The sequence below is a fragment of the Nerophis ophidion genome, linkage group LG06 (genome assembly GCF_033978795.1).
Source record: "Nerophis ophidion isolate RoL-2023_Sa linkage group LG06, RoL_Noph_v1.0, whole genome shotgun sequence".
NCBI classification, from domain to species: domain Eukaryota; kingdom Metazoa; phylum Chordata; class Actinopteri; order Syngnathiformes; family Syngnathidae; genus Nerophis; species Nerophis ophidion.
Window position 1 is genome coordinate 30246565 of NC_084616.1, and position 7056 is coordinate 30253620.

A 7056-nucleotide genomic window follows, 5' to 3' on the forward strand; every position below is an offset into this window, starting at 1 on the left:
AAGCAAATAATAACCTGATTAATCCTGACTAATTCAAATTTAAAAGTGTGATAAATCCAGTGCTTCTCAATTATTTGCTGTTGTGCCAACCCCAGGAAGATGCGGTGACTATAAATAGTATTTTTCGATAAAACTATTACAAGTACACCTATGCAAAACATTGCATTCTTATTCACGTTATAGAAAATAAAAAAGAAATAAAGATCAATTTACAAAAAATAACTTTCTAAAGTCTGTCACAGAAAATATTTAAAGTGAATCAATTTGCCTAAAATAAAAAAATAAAAAGTATCCTTTAAACTATGAACATTTTCTGACCGACTTGAATAATTTTATACTGAATAAAAAAACAAAACAAAACTCAATTATACCTTTAAACTGATTAGCAACATTAATTCATAAGCACATTATATAAAACACCTGAACCTACAAAACACAAATGGATTAGTCTGATTTGTAAAAAAACAATAATTTGACAGTGTTATTATTAATATTATTATCATCAATATTAGTATAATGAAGTGAGAGTAGGCTGTGCCAAAGCTTGAAAAGCCCTCTAACCACAGGACCAAGAAGACCTAATGACGTATTCTTGGTAATTCATGACATACGAATACTAAAGTCTCTCCTTTACAGATAAGCTAATTGAATGATGTTCAACGGAACCATTTCAGATCAATTTTGATCGTAAATTAGTGTGTGTTTAATAAAGTGGTTGATAGTTTGTATTTTTTTCGTTTTAATCTTTATTTATAATATGCAACGTACAAACAAGAAATAATAATAAACAAAAATAAGAACATAAACAGTACAAAACAGCGCCAGGGTGTTGTAAGCTCAATAAAGTAACTGAAATAGAATTATATATATATATATATATATATATATATATATATATATATATATATATATATATATATATATATATATATATATATATTTATATATATATATATGTATATATTCACTCAAGTTCCATATATATATACATATATATATATATACATATATATATATATATATATATATATATATATATATAGAGAGAGAGAGAGGGATGGATAGATATATAATATATATATATATATATATATATATATATATATATATATCCATCCATCCATTTTCTACCGCTTATTCCCTTTCGGGGTCGTATATATATATATATATATGTATATTCACATTCACTCAAGTTCCATATATATATATATATATATATACATATATATATATATATATATATATATGTATATATATATATAGAGATATATATATGTTAGGGCTGGGCAACGATTAAAAATTTTAATCAAAGTTAATCGCACTATTTCTCCGATTAATCGCGATTAACGGCATTGTATACGCAAAGCCCAATAATGAATTCAAAAGTAGTGTGTAGTGCACCTTTATTGGAATATTCTCCCACATGAACAAAAGCGCCAAAAACCTTTGTTGTGCAAACACAATTTAAATCAGTCCTTGTTAAACAGTAGCAGTTAAATAGCATATTTTATGAAAATCAACTCAAAAAATGTAAATACAAACATTTAAGCTTATTGCCACTGCCAGGGTATTTAAGTTATCCTGTTTGTTATGGAAAATAAATATAATGTACATACAAATCTCTGAACCACAATCATAACATCTGAACAGACAATTTCTGAGGTAACAGCAGAATCATTTTTTTTTTAGAATAGAGTAGAATAGAATATAGAATAGAATAGAATAGAGTTTTATTGTCATTATTGCAATGAACAGGTTCAAAGAACAACGAAATTGGAGCAGCTCCTCCTAAGGTGCATATACAATATGGTAGTATAAATTAAAAAATAAATAAATAAATAAATAAATAAATAAAAAATAAATTAAAAAAAAAAAAAAAAGATAGAGATGACAGATGTATCTATGTATACATACATAAAACATTATTTCACATTGTAGTCCAAAAAAATAGAAAAACATTTAAACATTACACATGAGGACATGATGGACATATTGTGCTCACTCAGTGCCTGTTTAGTGCTACTATGGCTCTTGGGTAAAAGCTATTTTTTAGTCTATTGGTGCTCGCTTTTAGCACCCTGTAGCGTCTGCCTGAGGGTAGCAGTTCCAGGTGGCTGTGCCCGGGGTGGAATGGGTCTTTCAGGATGCTCTGTGCTTTCCTGAGACAGTGGGAGCTGTACAGGTCAGCCAGGGGGGGGAGGGGGCATCCGATTAACTTCTGGGCGGTCTTTATGACTCTCTGGAGCGCCGTTCTCTCTGCGGCCGTGCAGCTGCTGAACCACACGCAGATGCAGTAGGTCAGGATGCTCTCAATGGAGCACCGGTAGAAGGACACCAGCAGTTCCTGTGAGAGGTGGTTGTTCCTGAGTATTCTCAGGAAGTGCAGTCTCTGGTGTGCCTTCTTGATGGTAGCCGTGGTGTTGGTGCTCCAGGATAGGTCGTTGGCCAGGTGGACTCCCAGGGAGCGGAAGTCGGAGACCCTCTCCACACAGTCACCACTGATGATCAGGGGCAGGATGTCCGTTTTTTTCCTCCTGAAGTCTATGACCAGCTCCTTGGTCTTGGAGGTGTTCAGGGCCAGGTTGTTGACTTTGCACCAATCCGACAGCTTCTCCACCTCATCCCGATATGCAGCCTCGTCTCCCTCCGAGATGAGCCCCACTACGGTGGTGTCATCCGCAAATTTGATGATGGAGTTGCTGGAGTGGGCAGGTGTGCAGTCGTATGTGTAGATGGAGTAGAGAAGGGGGCTCAGCACGCAGCTTTGTGGAGAGCCGGTACTGAGGTGCAGGCTTGATGACATGTGGCGACCCAACTGCACCCTCTGGGGGCGGTTGAATAAGAAGTCCTTAATCCACATGCAGATGGAGTTCGAGAGACCCAGGTCTGACAGTTTGGACACCAGTCTATCAGGAATAATGGTGTTAAATGCCGAGCTATAATCCACAAAAAGCAGCCGCACGTAGCTTCCCCCCGTCTCCAGGTGACCCAGGGAGGAGTGTAGGGCTGTGGCGATGGCGTCCTCTGTGGACCTGTTGGCTCTGTAGGCAAACTGGTGTGGGTCGAGCTCGGGAGGGAGGACTGAGGTGATATGGGTCCGTACCAGCTTCTCGAAGCACTTCATAGCTATAGGTGTAAGTGCAACTGGACGGTAGTCATTCAGACATCTGACAGAGTTCTTCTTCGGCACCGGGATTATTGTGGAGGTCTTCAGGCATGATGGGATGACGGCCTGGGAGAGGGACTTTATCAGGGATCTTATGTTTAAAAAACCTATATTATAGGTAGTGGGCTGTTTTAGGGAATTTTTGATCAAATTATCCGTAGTAGGAATATTAATAATGTTGTGTTTATTCTGCGTAGTGCACTTAAAATAATTATGACTATATCTAGGAATTGATATGATGGGAATTTTCCGATTGTTTGCTTGGTGCTTTGATAAACTGAACGCATATACATGGCACTATATTGTGATGTTATGAGCCAGGGAAAAAAGAACTACCCTACCCAGCATGCAACAGGAGTGACGAGCATGCTGGGTAGGGTAGGTTGTGTCCCCATGACGGCATCTGGTATGTTGTGATATGCACGCTCTGAAAGTAAACGTTAAGAACTCAGCCAACACGCCTCGTCTGCATTATTGATGAATAGACAGACAACACATATACTCTGCTGCTTCACAAGCCGCTGGATGTAGCCGGCAAAGTATTCCCATGCTTGCTAGCCGGTCTAGCAAGCACGCGTCATTCAGTCCAAAACGGCCCGATCTATCCACATTCAGAATTGTCTGGCGGTCGTAAGTGATCCCGGAGTGACCACGCTGTAAGCCAGCCATGAAATTTGCAGAAGTGTCCGGTATTTTTGCCAAATGTTCCATCTTTACCAAGAGCCCCGCCACACCGAAGCCCGTCCGGGCGACGCCATCTTGTTAAGAAAAGGCGTTAACAAAATAAAAGCATGTAAACAACATACGCAAATGTGCGATAAAATAATTGTCGGCGTTAATAGATTGATGAGTTAACTCGTAATTAACGCATTAATTTGCCCACCCCTAATATATATATATATATATATATATATATATATATATATATATATATATATATATATATATATATATATATATATATATGGTGTTCTGCTGACCTCAACTGCAGATGTTGTGGATAGGTGGAAGGAGTACTTCGAAGACCTCCTCAATCCCACCAACACGTATGAGGAAGCAGTGCCTGGGGAATCTGTGGTGGACTCTCCTATTTCTGGGGCTGAGGTCGCTGAGGTAGTTAAAAAGCTCCTCGGTGGCAAGGCCCCAGGGGTAGATGAGGTCCGCCCGGAGTTCCTTAAGGCTCTGGCTGCTGTGGGGCTGTCTTGGTTGACAAGACTCTGCAGCATCGCGTGGACATCGGGGGCGGTACCTCTGGATTGGCAGACCGGGATGGTGGTCCCTCTCTTTAAGAAGGGGGACCGGAGGGTGTGTTCCAACTATCGTGGGATCAAGCTCCTCAGCCTTCCCGGTAAGGTTTATTCAGGTGTACTGGAAAGGAGGCTACGCCGGATAGTCGAACCTCGGATTCAGGAGGAACAGTGTGGTTTTCGTCCTGGTCGTGGAACTGTGGACCAGCTCTATACTCTCCGCAGGGTTCTTGAGGGTGCATGGGAGTTTGCCCAACCAGTCTACATGTGCTTCGTGGACTTGGAGAAGGCATTCGACCGTGTCCCTCGGGAGGTCCTGTGGGGAGTGCTCAGAGAGTATGGGGTATCGGACTGTCTTATTGTGGCGGTCCGCTCCCTGTACGATCAGTGCCAGAGCTTGGTCCGCATTGCCGGCAGTAGGTCGAACACATTTCCAGTGAGGGTTGGACTCCGCCAAGGCTGTCCTTTGTCACCGATTCTGTTCATAACTTTTATGGACAGAATTTCTAGGCGCAGTCAAGGCGTTGAGGGGTTCCGGTTTGGTGACCGCAGGATTAAGTCTCTGCTTTTTGCAGATGATGTGGTCCTGATGGCTTCATCTGACCGGGATCTTCAGCTCTCACTGGATCGGTTCGCAGCCGAGTGTGAAGCGACCGGAATGAGAATCAGCACCTCCAAGTCCGAGTCCATGGTTCTCGCCCGGAAAAGGGTGGAATGCCATCTCCGGGTTGGGGAGGAGACCCTGCCCCAAGTGGAGGAGTTCAAGTACCTAGGAGTCTTGTTCACGAGTGGGGGAAGAGTGGATCGTGAGATCGACAGGCGGATCGGTGCGGCGTCTTCAGTAATGCGGACGTTGTACCGATCCGTTGTGGTGAAGAAGGAGCTGAGCCGGAAGGCAAAGCTCTCAATTTACTGGTCGATCTACGTTCCCATCCTCACCTATGGTCATGAGCTTTGGGTCATGACCGAAAGGATAAGATCACGGGTACAAGCGGCCGAAATGAGTTTCCTCCGCCGTGTGGCGGGGCTCTCCCTTAGAGATAGGGTGAGAAGCTCTGCCATCCGGGAGGAACTCAAAGTAAAGCCGCTGCTCCTCCACATTGAGAGGAGCCAGATGAGGTGGTTCGGGCATCTGGTCAGGATGCCACCCGAACGCCTCCCTAGGGAGGTGTTTAGGGCACGTCCAACCGGTAGGAGGCCACGGGGAAGACCCAGGACACGTTGGGAAGACTATGTCTCCCGGCTGGCCTGGGAACGCCTCGGGATCCCCCGGGAAGAGCTAGACGAAGTGTCTGGGGAGAGGGAAGTCTGGGTTTCCCTGCTTAGGCTGCTGCCCCCGCGACCCGCCCTCGGATAAGCGGAAGAAGATGGATGGATGGATGGATGGATATATATATATACTTGTGTGAACCTATGACTACATTTTGTTACATATGTACTGATTGATTGATTGATACTTTTATTAGTAGATTGCACAGTACAGTACATATTCCGTACAATTGACCACTAAATGGTAACACCCGAATAAGTTTTTCAACTTGTTTAAGTCGGGGGTCCATGTTAATCAATTCATGGTACAAATATATATTATCAGCATATTACAATCGTCACACAAGTTAATCATCCGAGTATATACATTGAATTATTTAAAATTATTTACAATCCGGGGGGTGGGATGAGGAGCTTTGGTTGATATCAATACTTCAGTCATGAACATTTGCTTTAACAGAGAAATGGACATTGAAACAGTGTAGGTCTTACTTAGTAGGATATGTACAGCGAGCAGAGAACATAGTGAGTTCAGATAGCATAAGAGCAAGTAAATACATTAGAAATACATTAGAAATACATTTGATTATTTACATTAGGTTATTTATAATCCAGCGAGATGGGATGTAAATGGAGGAGGGTATTAGTAAGGGGTTGAAGTTGCCTGGAGGTGTTGTTTTAGAGCGGTTTAGAAGGAATATAGAGATGCACTTACTTTTACACCTGTTGGGAGTGCATTCCACATTGATGTGGCATAGAAAGAGTATGAGTTAAGACCTTTGTTGGATCGGAATCTGGGTTTAATGTGGTTTGTGGAGCTCCCCCTGGTGTTGTGGTTATGGCGGCCATTTAGTAGTTTGACATGTACTTCGGTATCAGGGAGGTGTAGCGGATTTTATAAACTAGGCTCAGTGCAAGTTGTTTTACTCTGTCCTCCACCCTGAGCCAGCCACTTAGGAGAAGTGGGTTGGATTGAGGTGTGATCTGGGGTGGAGGTCTAAAAGTAAACGAAGTAGCTTATTTTGGGATGTTTGGAGTCTAGATTTGAGGGTTTTGGAAGTGCTGGGGTACCAGGAGGTGCAAGCGTAATCGAAAAAGGGTTGAATGAGAGTTCCCGCTAGAATCTTCAAGGTGCTTTTGTTGACCAGAGAGGAGATTCTGTAGAGGAATCTCGTTCTTTGGTTCTTTGGTATAGATAGATAGATAGATAGATAGATAGATAGATAGATAGATAGATAGATAGATAGATAGATAGATAGATAGATAGATAGATAGATAGATAGATAGATAGATAGATAGATAGATAGATAGATAGATAGATAGATAGATAGATAGATAGATGGATAGATAGATAGATAGATAGATAGATAGATA